The sequence below is a fragment of the Microcebus murinus genome, chromosome 2 (assembly GCF_040939455.1).
Source record: "Microcebus murinus isolate Inina chromosome 2, M.murinus_Inina_mat1.0, whole genome shotgun sequence".
Classification (NCBI taxonomy): domain Eukaryota; kingdom Metazoa; phylum Chordata; class Mammalia; order Primates; family Cheirogaleidae; genus Microcebus; species Microcebus murinus.
In genome coordinates, this window is record NC_134105.1 from 50,399,021 (window position 1) to 50,422,878 (window position 23,858).

General features: G+C 38.9%; 1 protein-coding gene across 1 annotated transcript in view; it reads left to right on the forward strand.

Moving 5' to 3' along the window:
• Positions 1-23,858, forward strand: part of CACHD1 (cache domain containing 1) — a 205,381-nt gene that overhangs the window by 51,879 nt on the left and 129,644 nt on the right. The window lies entirely within an intron of this gene.

A 23,858-nucleotide genomic window follows, 5' to 3' on the forward strand; every position in this document is an offset into this window, starting at 1 on the left:
CCATATTTGATGATATTCCAGAATTGTTATGAGCATGGTAATGGTATTGTAGTTATTTTATTTTATTTTATTTTTTTTACAAAAAGAGTCCTTATTTTTTAGAGTTTTATACAAACCAGTTGTGAAGGATGTTATACAGTATATTTAATTTTCTTCAGAAATAATCTAGGTTGGGGAAAGTGGGTATAGGGATGAATAAGATCAACAATGAGTTGGTAATTTTTGCCCCTAGGTAATGTGTATATGGAGGTTTGTTATGCTGTTTTGTCTTCTTTTATAGGTTTTCCATAATAAAAAAGGGTGTGTTTTTGTTGTTGTTGTTGTTTTTGTTTTGTTTTTGTTTTAGGGGAGTTGTTTTTAATATAGCAGTTGAGGCATTTGAGAAGCATTTTCCTTTGGGGCTGGGTTTGCTTTTTATAAAAGTGAGTCTTCTGAGCTTAGATGGCCTTGCCTCCACAGCTCTGGAGGAGCACTTGGAAGCAATTCCTGGAAGAAACACTTCTAAGAGGCAGGACCCATCTGAAGCCTGCTAGAACACTAATAGAATAAATCTGTTGCTTATAGTGCCTTTTTTGCTTTGTGTGTTATTGATGCTAATCTACAATGCCCTTGGTTTCGTAGTTATGTAAGTTTGTTTTTATGAAGCTTTTTGAACTGATGATCCTGTAAATATTTGCACTTTTAAAAATGTAAGTTTATGTATAATGTAAATGTAAGTATATTTATATATATAAATTTGATAATTAGAAAAAGTCAAATGGTCTGGGGAGAATTTGGTCATTGGACGTTGAGCCATATTCTTTTCCAACTGTTGATTGTGCTGTTTGTAGAAGAGACTTTCACATGCTTTTATTCTTTCCTGCTCCCTCTTTTTAATGGCTAGAAACCTCAGTAAATGGAGTATATGAGTCTTTATTTATCTAAGAACAAGATTCTTGCATAGAATTGTTACAGCTCTGTATTCAGATGACTAAAGCTTTCAGAACAATGTTGAACTGAAAAATCCATACAAGAAAAGGACACCATCTGGAAATTATTCTATGCTTTATTCTTGATTTTGCTCGTATAATGAAACATGAGCATTCCAACTTCTCGTAATTGTTAAACTTTGTGATGTAAATGGTGCCAGGCTCCAAAAAGGCTTGTAAAGGTTTTGCTGACTTTTGTTTTTGTTTTTACATGCTTTCAACAAAAACTATCTGCACTGCTTTAGCTAAAAGGAGGAATAGCTTTGAGCAGCTCTGGATTATTTTGCTATTTTAAATAATGATAAGCAAGTATGTGAATGAATATTGATGATTGTGTGAATAGTTTGTATTTAGTAAGATTTTCATGATTTTCCAGAAGTGAGCCCATTGTAGTGTTTTGGCTTCATGTCTGCTTGTGTGAAACATGGTTCAAGATCAAATAGCACCATATGCTGCATTTTTAACCCTTGACTATGTGATATTATGCAAATTATTGGCCCATTCTGTGCCTCAGTTTCCTGAGTTCATGGCAAGGAGTTAGGAATAGTATAGTATCTCGCACTTAACTGTGCAAAAAATTACTTTCAAGGACACTAAATTTGCCTATCAACCTCCCTGAGGTTGTGAGGGTAATGATAACTAGTGGTTCATTATTACCAAAATCCAAAGAGGAATTCTAGGAAAGGATGTTTCCAGAGATGATTATCTGTATTGTAAGAATAATTTAGTGGCAGAATTAGGAAAAAAAAATTAGCCTCGGGAAAAAAAAATTGTTTTTGAGACAGGGTCTTACTATGTTGCCCAGGCTGGTCTTGAACTCCTGAGCTCAAGCAACTCTCCCTCCTCGGCCTCCTTAGTGGCCTGTAATCTGCAGGGATTACAGGCATGTGCCACCATGCCTGACTTTGAAAGGTTTTTAAGACTGTTTTAAATTATAAAAATAACTCTGGAAACAAAGACACGGAATGACAATGGTGATTATAGCTTTATTTATTGTGCTTATTATATTCCTGGCCCTTTCCTTACTGCTTTCCAAGTATTTCTCCCTGCCCCACCCCTTAACAGAGCAATCCCGTGGGTGAGAGACTTATTCCCATTTTCCAGATAAGGAAACTGAGCAAGAGTGGCCAAGTCACTGGCCCAAAGTTGAATTGCTAGTGAGTGGAGAGCCAGGATTTGAACTTCATATGTCTGAAGAGCCTTAGCTATTTCTCCATAAATCTGTCTGCACATAGTATGCTCAGAATACCACCACCAGTGGACACAGTCTCAGTGACTATCTTCCTGCTCATTTCTCTTTGCTGTTAAAATATATTACCATATTAAAATATCACAATATTGTTTTGTATTCTGCTTTATAATCCTTCCGAAGCGGCTATAAATCTAGACAAGAAAAATTTGGAATTAGGTCTCTTGCCAAGAACGGCATTGAGAAATTAGGACTCAAGATCAGAGACAGGGAATAAAAATGTGATCCTCTAAGGGTTTAAAAATGACAGAAATAGCAAAGAATTTCTCAATGATTAATACGTAGTCAAAAGAACATCAGCTTGATATCTACCCAAGATTCAAAAACTAAGCTATCAGACATTCTTCTCCTCCCCTGCAGGATGAGTGGGTCATATTAGATGCTCTTGAAAATCTGGTTTGACATACAGGTTCTCAGTGCAGCTCACTTAACTCCTTCTCTGGGCTTCTTTCCTACTACACTGCATTATTGACGATCAAATACAGTAGCCTGAAGTGCTGTAGAATTATTGCTGTTCTTCAGTTTCAGATGCAGGTCAGACCTTCAGGGGACTGGCTGGCCTTTCAGTGTTTCCCTAAATATAAAGGTCATCTCCACCTGATGGATTCCACATGTGCAGTGGGTCATAACTGGTTAGATTTCTCTCTGGACAACTCTAGGTTTTCATTAGGTAATGGCAGCATTGCATTTTTCAGCCTGCCTGCGAGGCTATGTGGTAAGATCTGTATGTGGAGGGGAGAATGGAGGAAGGAGAACCCCTCGAGGTAGACCCCTGACCATTGCTAATTCGATTGCTTTCCCAGTACTGTGTAGGTGAGGATGAAACACACTGCCTATGCGATTTTCATGTGGTTATGAAATTTTTAGGAATGTGAGCAACAATTTTTTCTGTCTTTGTTTTTGTTCTGGGCGTGTGCTTGCTTTTAAAATTATTATTGCTTTTACATGGAGAGATGATCCGGGAACTGGGAAGAATTGAATCTGTATTAAGTGCTCATATTAGGGCCAAATAAAAACCTGCCCCAGCATCGTTCTATTAGATTTATAAACTGTGTGACTTCCTGGGATTTAGGGTCAGAGGATGATAGTGAGTTTGAGCTCAACTGAATTTGATCAAGCCATGGACCCCTCAGAACCTAAGTGTGTTTCTTGGTAGAGTGGACATAGTTGCAGTGGTGCCCACCCATGCAATAAGACTGTGGACTGTGGATCCTTTTTGTCTTAAGGCTTTCTACCTGGTGTGGTTCCTGGGCCACACTTAGGGCTGCATATAGGATAAGTTGTGGATTGTTTCTCCTCTCTGTGGCCCTTTCTTTTTCATCCACCTTTTAGTAACTGTCTTAAGAAATGATTCATGTCTGCTCAAACCTATGGGGCCATTAGGATGACAAGTTTTTTGTTTTTTTTTTTTAAAGCCATTTGAGAAAGAGAGTTAACAAAGGTAATTAATAAGAATAACAATGTTATTCCTGGTAGAAAAGAAGGTTCCAGCCTGCTATGACTTGTTTTGGAATTTGTGGAAAGTCCTGAGAGGGCCGATGGCTCTGAAACAGGGTTTCTTTTAGACTCTCAAGTTTAAAAAGACTGGGGGTGAGGAGAGGGTGTTAGGGAAAGAAGCAATTACGTTAAAGTTTCAAAATTGATGAAGTGAAGTAATTTCCCATTCCTGCTAATGCAAAAAGCTCTCCAGATTTATTTATTTTTTCCATGTAAGTCAGAAACCTGTTCTTTTCCTTATAGGCGTCTGGCATCCTGCCCATATGAGAGCCCCCGCTCTTGCCGAGACCATTTCTTCCATCTTCCCTTTCTTTTTTTCCTTCCCTGCTAACCTCTGGTTTGGGTTTTCATCACTGGGTGGTAGAAACAGAGGCCTTAATTTATTACTGTGATTCTTTTGAAAAACCATTTATTCTTTCAGGGAAAGGACAACCACATGGGCCATTTAGCCAGAGGGTCATGAATGATTTCTTTAGTGGAAGTGTTGTAGGCACGTAGTATATATACCTTCGCACTGCAGCTAGCAATCTGGAGTCGGTCGATCCTGCCGGATTTCTCTTGGGTAGAAAGGATCAGAACAACATAGGGAGTTAGAGGCAGATTTGTATTTTGAGGGCATCTTTGGCAAAATCAGTCAGAAAAATAACTTGATTCTTATGAAATGGCATAAGCTGGGTGAATGTAGGATAGTGGAGTGGAGCAGGGACAGACACAGATCACCTTGTTTCCAAAGAATGGGATGTCACTTCCCTATCCCCCTTCCCATCTCCACAGAAGCTGGTATGGATCAAGGACACCCAAGTCATTGAGTGCAGCCCTTGTGACATCTAGACCTCATTCCTCGCTGGCATTTCTAAAGTCTGCTATTTACGTTTTATTACTGAAACATTGTGAGGCCACCACACTCTTCTTGATATGAGCCCTCACAACAAATCTGTAGTTCCTCCTTCTGACTTTAGGCGAGAGACTAGGCCTTTCTTCGAGAAGTCTTGTGATGATGATGTGTTTTGTGTGGTCACAGCGTGAACACACTCTCACACAGTCCTGTTGTGAAATCATTTTGTGCGATGGCATTTGCTGAGTTTTTAGCATCTGGAGGAACCGAATTGTGACCAGAGGTGAGCTCGTGTCTCACAGATTCTTGGAGATTTTCTGTTTTTCCTTTTTGTTCATAACTTCTGTTCTAATCATCATGGCTTAAACCCAGTTTCCTTTCTTTTTGTTTAAAAGTAAAGCAGGTTTTACTACCATGTATAATATTGGACTGAGTATACAAACCTATAAAAATATTATATTTCATTTTTTGTACTGATGGTGGTCAGTACTTGCTAATCACTGCCAGTACTGTGACCTTCGAATTCTTGCTTGGTACAAAAATCAAAATGGGTTTTGTAAGCCCTCTTCCTAATTAGGGTCCAACGGTGAGCTGTGTTTCTCTGTTGTCATTTTGTATTGCTAATTGGCTCAGTGCTTGTGGAAACTCACTGTCTCTGCTGCTGCCAGCGCTGACTTATCACATCCACTCTGCATGTTAATGTATGTTGCTCAGTGCAGAGTGAATTCTGGAAAGAAGAGGGGGATGAGTTTCTAAAAGATTATCTCCATTTATAATGTGAGTAGCACTACTTCAAAATTCTACAATACTTAATAAGCCTGGTATTTAAAATCAAATCTCTTACATGGTCTAATTATGGAGATCGATATTATTATTTCAATGTCCTAATGTGAGTTAAATTTGAAGGCCTTTTTTTTCTTTCCTGTTTTTGAAAAGAGGTCCAGCTAATTTACTGCAAATGAAATAAGTATTTTGGAGGAATAGGTTGACATTTAGCATTCTGGCTTGAAAACCCTCTGACTGTTAAATATTTAATGTGCTGCAAAGCATCCTTAAAAATTAAATATGAATGAGTTTTAGAAAACCTTGCAGTGGCATAAAAAATTGAGATTCAACCCCCCCCCCCTTCCCATTTCTACTGTGAATATCTGCCTAGGGAATCTTAATTATTTTTAACGAAGATGACATTATATATTTGATCATCACTGGGACATCCTAAATAACGAAGTTAATATAAATAGGATCCTTTTGAATAATATCACAGCAGAGATTTACTTTGAATAAATTATTAGTTTTGTCTCTGGAGGTTAATCATTCTACTCCCTTTTTATTTTTTGTTTAAAGTTAAGAGTAAAATTAAATGACCAGAGACAATGCCTTTGTTGGAAGGAAATCTTCCTAGGTTTGTTGCTGCCCTAGACATAGTGTTTTACATTATAGACTCATGAGATTTAGAGTATCATAAACATTTGTGTAGGATTTCTGAAAAGAAGCATTGGTAATATTTTTTTTTTAGTTGTTTAAAGAGTATCCTAATAACTGCTGGTATTCCCACTAATTTAATGACATTGGATTAAATGCGAGTCTCTTGAATGCATTTTACATCGCTGACATCTGACATTTTAAAAATTCATACCTATATTTTCTTACACTTCCCTACCTTTTGTTGGGTTATATTCTATTCTAGTTACACACTGGCTTAAGTTTCTGTTATGAATTGGGAAAGTAGGATTTGAATTTCATGCAACTATCGTCTGATGTTTGTTTTTATAAAAGAGTGTAAGTTATATTTGTTTCAAAAAATGTTTTTAATTAAATTCCATGAATTTTTCTTGGGAAACTCCTTTATTAGGAGAAATGGTTTAATGTCTATACTCTGTTTGAAAAAGATGGGGTAACTTTCAGGAACTGTACTTTTAATTTTTTTCTGCCTTTGCAGGAACCGTAGAGAATATTGCTTCTCTCTCTCTCTCTTCTTCCTTTCATTTTAACCAGGGAAAACTAACACACTCAAAATGAAACCCATCGCTGTTAGTCCTGTAATTACCCACCTTTCAAACCTTTCTGGCCTTTTGTATGCGTTTCTCAGTACTCCACAAACCTATCCACAACGGAGAGCTCAAATACCCCTTATGTCCATTTGTCTTCTTCAGGTCTAAAACCATCACTTTATTCTAGCCCTTTCTCTTTTTTGGTTTATTATTAATATAATAGCAACAATAAAAGTTCTTTTTGCAGCAGATACAATGCTGGCTACTGTGTTATTATGATAAATTAATTATCTTACTGATATAAGAGCCTTAAGAAATAGAAAATCGAGGGTGGGCGGGAAGGAACCTAGGGGTTGGATAATGTGCCCTGGGCTACTCAGCTAGTAATTGACAGACCTGGAGTTTGAATCCAGGACAGCCTTTGGTCCTAATATCCTTATTTGACCCTATATTATGTTTCTGTTTCCAAAACAGGTCTGTCTTCTCTCAGTTGCTGCCAACTTATTCTATAGACCAAACCAGATCAATTCATTCCCCTGCTGCCACAGCTCTTTATTTCTTTCAAGTCTTCAAAGTCTCACTTTTAGGTCTTTCTTGATTTTGCCCTAATCTACTTGTGTGTACTTGTTGTTTATGATTGGTAAGGATTGACTGGCTAGAATAGAATAAAATAAAACAAAACAAAAGATGCCTTCAAGGCTAACAGTGATGATCCTATAGTTAGGATCATTTGGTGACAACTGGCAATAAAAAAGTCAGGTGTCCTTTGTGGTCAAGATCTGACAGCACAGAACTCTTCCTTTCAAACTGAAAATTGTGTTCAGTATTTTGCCCTGTAGTTTAATTGGAAGAACACTGGGTGCTTGCCTCAGTGCTGATTGCTGGCACTTGAGCAATTTAGCAATACTTGGGGCCATTGATCTTTTCCAAATCTCAGCCTCCCTGATGAGTCCCATCATTCCCTCCTAGCATCTTCTTAAATGATTGCTAAAAACTTAGCTTTAAGAAATAACATTTGAGATGAAAATCAAGGTCATTGACAAGATCTTAGAAATTTCTGTGTATACATCTGGGGAAAAAAATTGTTAGAGGCCAGATGTGGTGGCTCATGCCTGTAATCCTAGCACTCTGGGAGGTCGAGGCAGCAGGATTGCTTGAGCTCAGGAGTTCAAGACTAACCTGAGGAAGAGTGAGACTCCGTCTCTACCAAAAAGAAATTAAAAAACAAACAAACAAAAAAACCCAGCCGGCGTTGCTGTGCATGCCTACAGTCCCCAGCTACCCAGGAGGCTGAGGCAGAAGGATTGCTTAAAGCCCAGGAGTTAGAGGTTGCAGTGAGCTACGATGATGCCACTGCACTCTACTCAGGGCAGCCGAGTGAGACTCTGTCTCAACAAAAACAAACAAGGAAACTGAGCACCCCTCCTCACAACCCACCCACCCCTTCAAAAAAGAAAAAAAATTTTAAAACGTTAGAGAAGGACCAAGTTAAAAATAGTAAAGATATAAAGTGAGACATACCTTTTAGCCTTATTTACCTGGTCATGGTGAAGAATGATACAGAGTTGTTTTGTTTTTGTTTTTTGGCCATTATTCATGGACTGACTTCCCTGGAATGGTTAATTGAAAAGAATAAGTTCAGATATGTGTCAATATTCCCTTCTCTGTTTTTTTTTAAGAAGGAAGAATGAATTCAAACAAATACCTCTTTCCTAAGCCTCAATCTTTTCAGCAGGAATTTGTTTTTAAAAAATCTAAGGAAAACTTATAGGCAATTAACTGTCCATCAGATTCAGCCAGTTCTATAATACAGCACAGGTCTGTTCATTGCATGGAATGCTTCTTTGCTGGCTTCATTCCTTAAACTTGAAATTAATGTGTTGTAGACAATAACGAAAAGCATCCTTGTTTCCTGCCCCCACAAAACCCCTCTGGAGTGGAAGAAAACACTGCAGTGGTCTGTCAGTCAGTCAGCTGCAGGGAATCCAGTCTACTGTGGCCCAGTGTAGTCTTACTCACCTATGCTGACATTGAGCAAAACAGTTTCATAGTGTTTGTGGCATCTTCCAGATTCCTTGATTATTAATTAGGGTTGAAGAGACTAAGAAAGGAGGAATCCCAGGAAACATCTAATTAAGTCAAGAGTGAAATCCCAGGACTCTTGATACCTGGGTAATAACTCTGCCTTTTACTATCCTTTGGTTTTTCATTAGTGACTTAGGGTGAATGTGTATGTAGGAAAGAGAGAGAGAGGGACAACCGGAATAATTACAAAAATACTGCCTTGAAAAACTTGCTTTGGGGAGGTTAACAGGTCAACAAGACCATTAACTTTGGCAGAACCCTTATCTACAAACAGATTTCTTTAGCGTGTTTCTTAGCTTATTAATTTGCTTCTCTTGCCCTCCCCCCTTCTGTCTCTTCGTTGCTCAGACATATAAAAACATTTACTACACCAGCACAGGCTGGGTGTGTTTATACGCTGACTGGTTTGGTTGGTGATGCTATTCTCTCTGGCAGAAGAATCTTCCATGTTACACTTTAGGTTAATGCTAGACTCTCATACTGTTACCTAAATACTAGCAGTTTCTGTGGGACATATTAAAGGTAGCATTGCCCCGTATATTAAAAAGTGGTGTGTCACTAAGTACTGGGCATTCAAAGATAAATAAGAATCAGTCCGGAAGCAAACTAGATAAATAAACTAATAAGTGCAATGCACTTTGTTAAGTGTTAGAATAGTGTGAGGCCCCCAATGCTTAAAGATTAGGAAAGACTTTCCAAGGAGGTGGTAATTAAGGGATCTGTAATCATGAACTTTTCAGGTAAATTAGAGGCAAAATGCATCGTAGGCAGGAAAGACAACCTCTTCCAATGGTTCTCTGTGTCATGAATTTCCAGTAGGGTATGGTTCTCTCATGGCGGATATGCAACTTGTGCCTCTCTAATGAATTCATTAATTGAGTGCCTACTACAGGCTGGTTTTAGGCACTAGGGACACTGTGGGCACAAAACAAAGTCCTTGTGTTCAGGCAGCATAATACCAATATGGGGAGACTGACAGTGAAGAGCAAAACACAGGGCCTTTCCTATATGACAGGGCTCCTGGAGTTGCTATTTGGTATAAAATGGCACTTGAACAGAGCTTGGAGCTGGGAGCAAGCCCTTCTGGAGGAGATGCGTTTCAGAAAGAGGAGCAGGCCCTGCAGTTGGAGAGTGCTCAGCAGGTTTGAGAAGCAACCTGGAGGCTGGTGCATTGGGGGTGGGGGTCGGAGGGTGGATGGAGGGCCAGAGGCCAGGCTCAAAAGGTGTGCGTGAAGTGATATAGGTAGAAGCTTCAGAACCAGGTGAAGACTAGCATTTAGTCTGAATTCATTGGGAAGCCCTTGGAGAGTTTTGGTTCTGGAAGTGGCAAGAGCCTTGGCCCTAGAGTCAGATACATCTAATTGCATATCTCAGCCTGGCTATTTTCTAGCGATGTCTGATGGATTCCGATCCATAGAATGGGGCTGAGCGTTCTGAGTATGAAAGGTTGAAATGGGAGCAGGATGAGGAATTAGAGTAGTAGCAGTAGTAGTATTAATAGGAGGTTATAGTCGGCAGATTTGTTACTATTTATTTATATCTTTTGCAGGGAAAGGCAGGGCATGAATGAGAGATGAGTAGGGTTAGGGTACTTGAGTATGGGAGGCTGGAGTTCCAAACTCCAAAGAGTACCAAAGAGAGGCCTTGCAGACTCTGGGTGGCTGTAGATGAGGAATATTGCTCTGGTGGCTGTAGATGAGGAATATTGCGAATATGTAGATAACCAGGGTTCACCTGTGCGTATTTACAGCAACTGGGTTTTTCAGAAACTGAGTGGTCCAGCCTATCTCTAGTTTTTGAAGCTGCTGTAATCAATGAAGAAATTCCAAACAGAGAATTAATCAATGAACAGAGAAGTAATCAATGAAGAAATTCCAGAGATACCAACACTAATATTTTAAGTGTTTCAAAAATTAAAAATTAACACAAAAATGCAGTATGACCATGTCTGTCATTTATGAACTAATTTCAGAATTTGTTTTTAAAACATTAATTTAGAGAATACTATGCATGTTGTACCCTGTTAATGAAATACAAGTTCAAAATTGTGTGATAGATCCTGACTGTATATGGAATCCCATTAGGAGAGAAGAACAAAAGTATTAAAGCAGCTCTCGATGAATATGAATCCCAGGCAAACCAACAAATAAAAAACCCTTCTGGGCCAGGCGTGATGGCTCACACCTGTAATCCTAGCACTCTGGGAGGCTGAGGCCAGCAGATTGCTTGAGGTCAAGAGTTTGAAACCAGCCTGAGCAAGAGCAAGACCCCGTCTCTACTATAAATAGAAAGAAATTAATTGGCCAACTAATATATATAGAAAAAATTAGCCGGGCATGGTGGTGCATGCCTGTAGTCCCAGCTACTCGGGAGGCTGAGGCAATAGGATTGCTTGAGCCCAGGAGTTTGAGGTTGCTGTGAGCTAGGCTGACGCCATGGCACTCACTCTAGCCTAGGCAACAAAGTAAGACTCTGTCTCAAAAAAACAAAGCAAACAAACAAAAAACCCCCTTCTGTTATCTTGTCCACTTTGATCATCAGGCCTTACTTAATGATATTTTCCCTGTTGAATGCTGAGACTGAGGCTCCTGGTAATTTTGTGCTGTATCAGGATGGGCTGTCCCTTCCCAATGCTTGCCGCTGCCTACAGTTTCTTCTGCAGTGTCTGCACCCTCCTCTTCTCCCTTGCACTCTGAGCTCTCTAAGAATAGGGCCGTCTTGGTGCCTCCTCCAGAGGCATCCTCCAGAGCCTAGCATGGTGCTGGCCCAAGCTGGGCCTCAACTAGCAAGTGAGCATTTCCAGAACATTCACCTAGGGAAAGCTGGAGCTAGGACAAAGGAGGCTAATCACCTTCTCTAGCAGCTTGAGGGACCCAAGAGGTCTTGGTCCCATCTTTGCCCTTGGAAAGCCTAGAGTCCTGGGAAGAACAGCCTTCTCTGCCATGTATTGGATGTGGGACTTTGGTGGAAGTTGCTGGGTCATGCATCAGGCTGTGCCTTAGTTTCCTCATTTGTAAAACAGGGATACTCTACATTCCTTTCTGGATGGGGGTAAGGCAGAGAGACATTACAAATCAAAATGCCTACTCATTCCTTCTGTCCTCTTAGGAAGCCCCACCTAAAACTAATTTCATCTCTAATTCTGAAGTTGGTGGACAAAAGTAGAGTGGTTGTTAGTGCCTGAAGATTTGGAAAACACCCCTTTGTCCCCCTTCTAATTGGTTTAGCAGTATAGGGTATTTCTTTCTTTATTTCCCTCCCTCCCTCCCTCCCTTCCTTTTTCCCTCCTTCCTTCCTCTGTCTTTCTTTCCTTTCTTTTTGTTTAAGAAATTTCTTTTAGCCAGAACTTTATTTTAAGTATACTTCATGGAAATTTGGATTTATACAGAAATTTATTATGGGTAGACCATTATGACATTTCAGGAGATTCACAGTGGAAATGTTTCAATTTGAAAATGAGCCCTAGGATAGGGCTTTCTAAACAGTGGTTAGTAGGTGACCTTCATCTGTTCACCTCGATGATTCTTGGACATGCTGGCCTCCCCTGGATTCCTCTAGGCCTGTGGCCTCATTATTTACGGAGGGTGGAGGCCAAGGAATCTGTATTTTTAAATAAACAAACCAAGATTGGTTTTGTACGTTCAGATTTGGTAGGCATTACCTTAGTGACAGAAATCCAATTTATATAACTATTATTGAGCACCTACTGTGTGCACCCTGTGCTTACATAGATAATGACTAAGTCTTCAAAGTGATGACCATAAGGTAGATTTTATTGAGATAGTGTACATCCCATAAGTCTCCTGTTTACAGTGTACAATTTTTTAGTATATTTCTAGAGTTATTCAATGATCACCATGATCTAATTTGAAAACCTTTTCATTATTCCAAAAAGAAATGTTATACCCATTAGCAATCACTCCCCAAATGTAGATGTTATTATACTCATTTTTGGAGACAGGAAAATAGAGGCTGTGGGCATTTAAGCAACTTGCCTTCCACTCCACAGTTAAGTGTGGAGCTGGCAGCCAGAGTCCGACTTCTTTGCTTCTAGAGCCCATGCTCTTTCCGCTGTACCATGCTCCCTCCCGGGAACTCAAGCCAAATTAAATATTTACTTGGTGGGGAGAATAATTTGATGTTCTGGTTTTGTCCTTGTTCAGTAGTTTTGGTTAATATATTTTTCCTTCCGTTCCAACTGGCATTGTGGAGTATATGAATATGGTTTAGTTTTTAGTTTGGTATGCAGTGCAGCCAGATTTTTTTAATTACACGATAAATTAGTAAGGTAAAAAAAATTAATAGTAGGAGACTGAAGTTAAGAGAAGTAGTCCTTTCTCTGTTTGGTGCCCTATCATATACCTTCATTGAGGCTCGATTTCCTCTTCCATCAAATGAGTAAGTCGTGCCAAATCTTTTATTTATGAAACATTTATTGGACATGTATGGGTGATTATGCTAGATGCCGAATATTCGGAGAAAATGACAACAATTTTAATACCAGCTATGCTTAATTGGGCAAAACCAGTATGCTGGATGCTGTCTTAGCCTGCCGTCCCATTTAATTCTAACAGCAAACCTAATAGGCGGCTATTATCATTCTGTTCTGCCTCTGTGGGGTTGAAGTCATGTCACTGAAATTCCCACAAGGAAAGTTAGGCTCAGAAGGTTTAAATAATTTGTCCTGAGTCTCACATCTGAGATAGCGGAAGCCTGGATGTTACAAAGCCCAGACCTTAGTCCCTACACTTGACTGCCTCTCCAGGTTTTTGCCCCCTGTGAGGGTCACTACTAATGCTTATAAATAAATATTTGCAGTACACCATGGAAATAAATAAATATTCAGTGACAGCACCAAAAGGAGCTTAATCTTTTTTGACTCTGCTTGCATAGGTCTGTGGAGGTGGCTCAGACCGGCTTATGGCTTCTGTTTGAGGGACAGCTGATGATTACTTTGCCCACTCTCCACCTGCCTGCTTAGTATATACAGGTTGGATTTTTAGGTCTGCTCACCTCTCCCAGTACTTGTGCTGCCCTGCACGAGGGAAGGAACTGTATTTGTCGAACAATGCTAGCTTGGGAGGGAGGGAACAACACCTCTGCAATGTATTTCCCAACTTCAGTTTAGTGCTCTGGCGTCCTTGGCATGTGCATTCAAAGCCTTGGGCTAGAGTAGGCTGGAGATTTGGGTTGTTCTCAGACAGGTGTTCCCTACCAGGTACTCTCATCAATCATGGCGCAAATCACTTTCTCAGGGACCCAACTTGCCTGTGGGTTTGTAAAGCAACTTGAAGAAGCCAGTTTGTTGAAACTGGGAGCCAAGGATATAAAGACACTGGGAGCTGCTGATGTCACACTGGATCTTCAATGTCAGGGCCATTTCCTGACAATGTAGAGTTTAGTAAAAGTCTTGTCATTTTGGAAGGCTTCAGAAATACTGATTTGGAGGGTTCCTAACATTGGGATTGGGATCCAGATAGTCCCAAATAAAGTCCCACTTTATTTCTAGGAATAATTGTTCTTTTTAAAGGATTTTTAAAAAAGTGACTATGTATTCAATTCTTACATATGCAAGAAACAAATGCTGTACTTGTACTGAGTCTCACTAAAACCTATGAGGTAGCTATTATTGTCACCTCCATTTTATATAAGGAGATGCAGGCAAATGTAACCTCTCCAAGGCCACCCTGCAGGTAAGTACCAACAGAGGGATTTTTCTTTTGAACTCCCCTTTTACCTTTCTTTTTTTTTTTTTAACTCTAAAAACTTGAGGAAAATTTCTATGCAACATTTTTTTAAATTAAAATTATATTGTGAATCTGAGTCCAGAAAGCCATCATGCAGTCAAGATGTTAGTTAATAATTATTGTTGAGAATCATGGCACGTTGTACTTGAGTCTTTACAGGCAAGGGCTGTTTCCATGGTATTCGATATGCGTGACAGGCACCCTGGCTGTGAGACCCTGAGAAATGATACAGTCAGGAGGACCTGGGAGACAGTTATGTAATCATATTAGAGTTACATTTATTCCATAAAGGCTAATTGCCTTGACTCATGGCTTCAATTTTTACATTGAAACTCATCATTCCCAAGAATGATTCTGTTTAAATTTTCATCTTAAAAAATTCATCCTGTCAATACATGGCCACCACTCACCCAATCCCCCACCCCAGGCATTAAGTTTTAGAGATATATTTATAATTAAAAAAAAATAATAATAATGTAAGTCCAATTTCTTCAGCAAATATTATTTTCTTGAAACAGCCATATGACAGAGAGATTCTTAGCATTAGCATGTTTTCAAAAGTCTAGCAATTGGCATTTCAGTAAAATTCTAGCACAATAGTAGAGTGGAAATTTTAAGCTTATGATATTTTATAGAATCTAACGCAGCTTCCCATTTTACAGGTAAGAGAAACTAAGGCTAAGGAGGCTAAATGACTCTACCAGGCTGTAAAGCTAGTTTGTACAGAGCTACAATTTGACATTATTAGTTATTTAGATTTTGTGATAAGTCTTGATTTATAGTTTCTATACTTCATGGCTATGCTAAAAAAGAATCTGTTTAAATAAAAGAACATACCAGAATCACATTTACAAAAATTGTCTCTCTGGATATGGTCTAATGAACATTTCATTTGAAAAACATCCAAAATAGCTTCACAGTAGCATATTTTGAAGTATTGAAAACTAGTCTTCATCTCAAAATGTGCTGCCATTGGAACTGCATTTTAAAATCCAACAGTTGTTTTTCATTAAGTTATTTAAAATTTTTTAAACAAGTATTTCTAAGTCTCCTTCCATAGTACTACTCGTTCAAGTGCTGTAGGGTTTGCAAAATTGAATAAAACAGTCCCTCAGAGGATTTTACAGTCTTACAGGGGACATCAAAACACATGAAAAATTCCAAGTCAAGTCAGGGTCCTTCAGCCATCACAGTAGAACTGCTGTCCCCAACCCCTTGGGCCCTGCTGGTCCGGGGCCTGTTAGGAACCAGGTTGCGCATCACTCCCGGCCCCCCAAAATTGTCTTCTGTGAAACTTAGGAACTGGGCCGCATAGCAGGAGGTGAGCGGCACTGCTCCCCTTTGCTCACCATGTCCCCTGACAGCTGCTACACATACACACACACACACACACACACACACCCTCACACCCTCATACCCTCTTGCCCTGTGGAAAAATTGTCTTTCATGAAACTGGTCCCTGGTATCAAAAAGAGTGGGGACCACTGTACTAAAAGATGATCCAGTGCATTTGGTTCTTAGGGTTGTCACAGACCCTTGGGATGCGAACAGTTTCCTAAACAGACTAGATGTTTTTTTCCTGTGAGAAGGCTTAGCAACAGTTTAGGAAAGTGGGTGCCTGGCTCTGAGCATATGGAACATAAACATTCTTAAAGCACCTATTTCATCATGTCACTCCCCAGTTAAAAATCCTTTTAACAGCTCTTTATTTCTTGGCAAATATACATTTATTCATTCACCCATTCAAAAAATATTTACTGAGTGCCTACCATCTGCATAAAATCCAACCCTGCTCACTGGCTTGAAAACCCTCCAGTCTAGCCTCATCCTTTCTATTCCATTTAGCTCAGTTTTATTTCCAAAAGTTCCCCCTATGAAACTTGGCTTTCTTTTACTGCATGTGACTTTATATCATAATTATTGGCTTAGGATCCTCTCTCTAGAATGTGAGCTTTTCTAGGCAAGAAACAGTGTCCTTATCTTTGAACATTCCATTTCCCAATATATCATATAGGCCAGTGCTTAGTAAGTACTGTATAAAGGTTTTCCTGAGGCCAAGGTGGGGGGCCAAGAATGTAAGGTCCCACACAGGTAGGGATTTTTGTCTGTTACACCCACTCTTATATCTCTAGGGTCTAGAACAGTACCTGGCCCAAAGTGGGGGCTTAATAAATATTTTCTTTATGAATGCATTAATAAGTGCCAGACCCTCTCTGTGAATGCTCTGAAATGCTCTTACCCAAGCTTTCTTTCTCTTTTCCTATTTAAATCCTACCTCAAAGTCAAGCTCACATCCAGTCTCTTCAGAGTTCTCCCCCCTCCTCCCAGCACCCCCACTGAACCCTGACAGCACCTTGGGTCTGTGCCAAACATACTGAGTTCATACCAGAGTCTGTATTGCATTGCTCACTGTTACTTATTTTTTTATTCTTAATTTCTTCTCCCAACTAGAGAGTGAGCTCCTTAAGGGTATGAGACTATATTTTACATGGTTTCTGACTCCTTCAGAAAGGACTTGATTGATTGCCTGGGATGTTAATTGAAGATCAGTTGCTTTAAGTCTGGAAGGTTAAGTATTTCAGGGTTTCTAGTTCCTTTTGTCCTTAATGGATAGGTTCCTGGCAACCTAAGCATTTGTGTGGGTTTGTGCATACACAGAACACTGAATACGAATACCTCTTCTTTTCTTTCAAGGTGAAACAAAAATTGCTTTAATAAAGGCGATCTGGGGGTTGGGGGTGGTGGTAATTTGAAGTTAGGAGAGTGAAAATAGGGGAGTGGAAATTTGGCACCGTCTGCAATAAGTTTGGGCAACTCGACTTTCCATTTCTGAGAGGTTGCCATGTGCATTGTCATGAATATTACTTATAGTCAAGTTACATTGCCTAACAGCTGAATCTTTCCAACATGTGGAACTGATTTGACTTTTTTCCTTTTACACCCTCTTTGAAAGCCAAAATAACAACAACAAAAAGCCCAATAACCCTTCAGAACCTTTATTGCATTTGGGGAAGTGTTTCCGTCTTGCTTCCCTTGCCTTTGTTCTCTGGGTTCCTGTTTACCCACCGGCTCTCCTGGTTTTGAAGGCTACAGCAGGAAATCAAGTGATCAAGACTAGGAACTTTGCTTGCTGAGATGATTGCCTTAGATTTTTCCTGCTAAATCAGAGTGCTGGCGGTTCCTCTTTCCTTGTAATTTCTTTTGAGGGATAGAGTGGACCAAAACAGACAGGCCTTTGTAAAGGTGACACTTGTCATCAAATCACCAACTTGTGACTCTGCCACATGCTTTCTGACTATTCAGAGCTCACGCCGGTTTGAAGGGTATTAAAGTTAAATGCCATCAGACTAAGGAATTCATAATTTGAGTTCTTTTGCAGACTTGAAGTATCAAAGTGGCTGTATGTGTATATACGTATATTTTTAGAGTCGAAAGAAGACAGGGAAGGAAAAACAGGGAGTGGGGCCAAGGACTTGTTAATTGTTGAGAGAAGTGGAATTTTATCTTTCAGAGACAGCATACCTCCATCTTTATGCTAGCTGGTTGAGTAAACAAAATAAAATAATAGTCTGTTTAATGCCTAGATGAATGAATATACAAACGCTTATTTATGCCAATGCAGTGCACTAAGAAATCTAGGTATGGGCCAGTTGTCAAAGAATTTACAATAAGGTTAGGACCTAGAAATCTAAAAGACTTGAAGGAAAGTAAAATGTAAACAATATTGGTTTTTATTTGGCAGTTAGACAACAATTTTTTTTCTCTTCTTTATATATTTTTAAATTGTCTGTAGTGAACAGATTACTTTGGTTGTAGCATAGATACTGTTTGTTCCAGAAGTTTAGAGAAGGGAGAGATTACCATGGTGGGAGATTGTTAAGAATGAGGTGTGGGACGTGAGTTGGTGAGTATCAGTACAGGTGTTTTTGTTCTTCCCATACCTCCGGCCATCATAGGATGACTCCCATTAACATAATATTTTTCATACTCTTCCAAGATTAACTATGGTAGAATAGAATAATAGAATAACTATCATAATGGTGTGTGAAATACATTCATAATGTTTTTAGTGTACTCTATACAAATTCATCCTCACACTTATGAGACAAATTATTTGTATGTAAAGTTCCTAGTGCCCGACAGATAGTAAGCACTAGATAAGCGTTGGCTGTTATCATTATTTATAGTAACCTTACAACAAAATAAGGAAATCTGTCAGGCTGGGGCACATGTACCTGGAGTACAGTTTGATTGTACAAGGTCATCTATTGTGTGTGTCACTGATTAGTTTTGTTTTAAATTCTCAATGTAAGCCTCTTTCTCTGCCATAGTTTTCAGTAACTAAGCATTTCCCCTCGTTATAAAAACTGGAATAACTCAGTGTCTTGCAAGTCACAGTGGTATTCAAGATCCAGTTTTTATAGTGAGCAGCAAAAATAAGCTGCTGAATTTATTTTCTTCTCTGAAAGCTCTTCAGGTGGTGATCCAGTGCATATGGTTCTTCGTAGGGTCTAGCTGTTAACTCTGAATGTATGCCCTTTTTTGAGTTTGACAACTCTTTGAAAAATCTTTGTTTTTATCAGTTATAAAGGAAGTATGTGCTCAATTTTGAGATAGGGGAGAAGGAAAAAAATATTTTAGATTCACTATTCACAGGCAAGCCCCGTCACTATTTTGGTCAATTTCTAGATTTTACATGAGTTTTCTCTAATAAGATGATCTTTACATAGAAGACTACACATAAACCTAGAAATAAGGCAGGATTTGCATCTCGACTTGCCCACTTACTTATTAATGGTCAACTTTGGGCAAGTTAACCTCTCAGAACCTCAATTCCCTCATGTAAAATGATGACATTATAACTAAAGTGTTGTTGTGGATATTAAATGAGAATGTGTTGTAGAGCATCTGAATGCATTCTGGGCCCTTGGTCACAATACATGGTAACATTATGGTATGCAGTACACCCCTACACACATATAGTTAGAATAACATTTATATATTTAACGCTGCTCCAAAAATATTTATAGTAACAAATTCTTTAGAAATATGCTTTTAATAGCAGTATAATATCTTTTTGATAGACAAGAAATTTAATTGGTTCCCTATTGTTGGATATTTAAGTTACTTTCTATTTTTCTTTTTTGTGGTAACCTCTTCAATACTCTTGGCAAACAATTTTCTTGGGACACCTGTATCCAGAATGAACAAATTCAGAGATTAAAAAATGACTAAGACATATAGCAACAGATTTTTTTTTTAACTTCAGAATGCAGAACGATTAACCTCCTCAGAGAATGTCATTTTTCTTGGGACTGCCATATGTTTAACAGTGTAAGGTTAAATAGTATGGTAAAAATCAAACAATGTTTAATCTACGCAGGAGAAATCCCTTAAAACCTGATAAAAGATTATTCATGGCATATGCTTAGAGGAGAATACGGTCATGCATATGTTTTGTTTTTTTCTCGAAACACTTAAATTAAGTTGCCATTAATTCCCTTTCCAGTGATTTTTTTTTTTTTTTTGAGTTTGTTTCAATGACAGGACTTTCTCTTTTAATGATTAGTGTTGGTCAACTTATTGAGATAATAATGGTGGTCTATATTTTCCTCCCTTTTGGCCACACTGCCTGGAGTCCTAGGAACAGATCCAGAGCTGAATGAAGCTATTAGTGAACTGTCAGCCATATGGGCTTGCCAAAGAGAACCATAAATAGCAAGAGAATAAGCTTTTGAATAAAAACTCAGTCCACATTTTCCTAGCAAAGATCAGGGAGGGAGACTAACAGAATCTCATTAGGCTTGTAGAGGTGCTTATTTCTGCACTGTGGTATTCTGCTATTTCAATATCTAGTTAAAATTTGGCAGAGCTGTTGGTAGAGTGAAGGTGGGGCCAACTGTCTGGACCGACCATCTTATTAAACACTCATATAATTATTCTTGTTTCAGCAAAGTGGAATTCTCTTGCCATCTGTTAAGCAATTAATTTGGGAGATTTGGTGGGGGAGGAGATGATGGGTTGGGAAGGTGGGTCAGTGGAGGGGGTGTGGGGACAGAGAAGGACTAAGGTGTGCCCTTAAGAGGTGGGGGGGACAGACTACCCTACCCCTCACCTTCCCCTCCCACCCAGGATATTTATCTTTGTTTTTACCCCCTCTTGGAAGTAGATGTAGGAGGAACTGTATTCAATTTCAATTCTTATGTGACTCTTTAATTTTTAACTTCATTTACGTTGAATGTCCTCTTTTGGGGAAGAGAGAGGAAGGCAGTGCGTAGGGAATAAAATAATGGACTATGCAAAGGGGAGATTTGATTAAATTGTGTTATATACATTTAGAACATCCAGGTTGGATGAAACTTGGAAAAAGATATCTTTTTTTCTTGCTGGAAGATTCAGGTTTGTATAGTACTATTGGATGGGAAGCCGAAGAACTAAGCAATGTTCTATATACTTAAAGTGTGAGGGAGCAATTAATATGTAGCCTCGGGGAAGGCTCAGGAGACCTTATCTGTGAATTGCTAGGTGACTCCTCTGCTGGTACAGCCTCAGTTTCATGTGAATCATGGATTGGGGTTTAGATTTTTCTTTGAGTATTTTTAACAGCCCACTTAATAGATTCTCGCTCTCCCTTTTCTAAAATGTATAGTCTTTGGAATATATGAAAACACTTGAGTAGAATATATTTTAAAGAGATTGCCTAGACTATATGTTTGAAATGTATTTTTTGAAGCATGGCATAGATACGGAAAAGTGCACAATCTCAAGTGTACAGCTTGATGAATTCTCACAACAGTGAATACATCCGGTAACCAGCACCCAGATCAAGAAATAGAACATTCCAGCATCCCAGAAAGCCCCCTTTTATGCCCTATTCTATTCATTCTTCTGCAAAGGATAACCACTATCCTGGCTTCTAACAGGCTTAGATTAGTTTTGCCTGATTTTGAATTTGTTATAAATGGAAGTATACATTTTGTGTTCTGGAGTCTGGCTTCTTTCACTCAGTATTATGTTTGTGAGATTCATCTTGTTCATGCATGTGGCAATTGTTTGTTCATTCTCACCACTGAATATTCCATTATGCGACTACACCAAAATTTAATTTTCTATTGCTGGTAGGCATTTGGGTATGTTCCAGGTTGGGGCTATTATGAGTAGTGCTGCTATGAACATTCTCATACTGTGCTGGTCTTTCGATGAACACACAATCACACTTCTGCTAAGTATATGCCAAGGATTGAAGTTGCTGGGTCATAAGATATGCATATAATTAACTTTAGAAGATACTACAAGTTTCATAGTGGGTACATTAATGAGGGAAAGGTCAGTTTTGTGTTTAAGTCAGAGTACTCAGCTCCCATGACCATAAGAAGAAGACCTTGTTTTCTGTTAATTATGGAAACAAATTTAATAAAGAAAAGTTAATGAAATATTTCTATTTAAAATAACGTTTACAAACTCCATCTGTTTTAATGATCTTTTTACTATGTAATAAAGCATATCTTTACTTTTATCATTTGACGAAAACTCTTAAGAACAAAGAAGAGTAATGGGCAAGGTTGGGCAATATCTTTGGCTTCACTTCCAAGGATTTTGCAAACTTAGGAGAGTTACTCCTGACTCCCTTTGGGTTGTGTTCAAATTAAGAGTTCAGATTTCTGAAATTCCTTTGCCCTTCCATGGATAAGGGAAAGTGACCACCTGGAATGAATGCAGAATGCCCACACTCTGCCTACCCATACCCTAACCCTGTTATTGTGAGTAAACCATCCAGAGGACTGCAGGAACAGACCTGTCGTGATCACTCATCATTTTTGTGTCTTGGGAACATTTTTCCTTTCCATTTTCATTTTTCAAGTCGTCTAATAACCAAGAAAATCTTTACCTTGAGGTCGCAAAAATGACAGCTAGGTATTAATATATCATTTTGAATTCCTGGCTCTCACATTAAAAACAAAACCCTGTATTCTATTTCTTTTACAATTTCACATAGCAGTAGAAAGTAATAAAAAAATAAAACCTTTGTCTGGGACTCGTGGTGTGTGTGTGTGTGTGTGTGTGTGTGTGTGTGTGTGTGTGTGTGTGTGTGTGTGTGTTTAAAGATAGGGTATGTCTTTGTCCCCCAGACTGGAGTGCAGTAACTCAGATAACAGCTCACTGCAACCTTGAAATCCTGGGTTAAAGTAATCCTCCCACCTCACCCCCGTGCACTCCACCCACCGCCTCCAAGTAGCTGGGGACTATAGGCATGTACCACCACGCCCGGCTAAATTTTAAATTTTAAAATTTTTTGTAGAGATGGGGTCTCACTAGATTGCCGAGTCTGGTCTTGAACTCCTGGCTTCAAGAGATCCTCTCACCTCAGCCTACCAAAGTGCTGGGATTATAGGCATGAGCCACCACATCCAGCCTGTCTGGGACTCTTTAATTACCCCAACATTGTATCTTTCTTAAAATAAATGGATAGAAAAAACCCAAACCTTCATTTTTTCCTGCACACAGGAATTAGGATTCTTAGACTATCTTGAACAAAAAGGTGCTACGAATAACTTTGTTTAATAACTTTGCTAAAAGCTAGGCCTGTTTTTAATTCAAGACCTAGATTCAGGCCTCAGCACTTCAGTTTTTTACCTGTGATATATATTCTACCTTTTGAGCTGTAGTTTTTTTTAATCTGTAAAATGTGGTTTCAGATCCCCACCTTGCCTACCACATATGGTTGTTGTGAGGATTGAATGCAATAATTCATGTGAAATTGTAAACTCTAAAGGTACTAAGCCTTTGAGAGCTGGGCTTAGCAGGCCCTGCATTTTAAGAAAGACGATCACTGTCCGCTGACCTAGAGCATAGTGGAAATTCACTCTGTACCTTGAGATCTAGTGCACACATATGAGCCTGAACTTTTAACCTTGCACCAGATGTGGCTGATCATTTAAGTCCGGAGTTACTTGTCTAGGTTCTACTGACCTCTCACTAAAGTTCTTAAAACTCCTCCCCACCCCCTATCCCTGCCACCTGGGGAAGGAGGGGGGCAAAAGAATTGTTTGCTTTGGCGATAGCCCCAAACTGTGACCAAACAGATCATCTTTCACTTCTGGGGTAGTTAAAGGGTTGTATAAAATAGGTAGCTTACAGATTCACCACTGCTCACATCTATTAATAAAACTTCTTTCTTTTAAAATTTTTTTTATCCATCCGCCTTTATTAGGTATAAAGACTATAAAAATACTTACAAGCCATAAAAAGATTTACTTAAAAATATGTTTTTTAATTTGTTTTTTATTTCAGCATATTATGGGGGTACAAATGTTTAGGTATGTTGCCCTTGCCCCCCTCCTCACATAAAAATATTTTAATTCTTACTGTAAAGGTAATGAGTAAAATAGGGAACAAAACCCAGCTTCTTGAACCCTTCCTGGCATTCTTTATTTATTCACCTTTCTTTTAACAAACATGAGAAGGAAGTATCCAATTTGGCCCTTT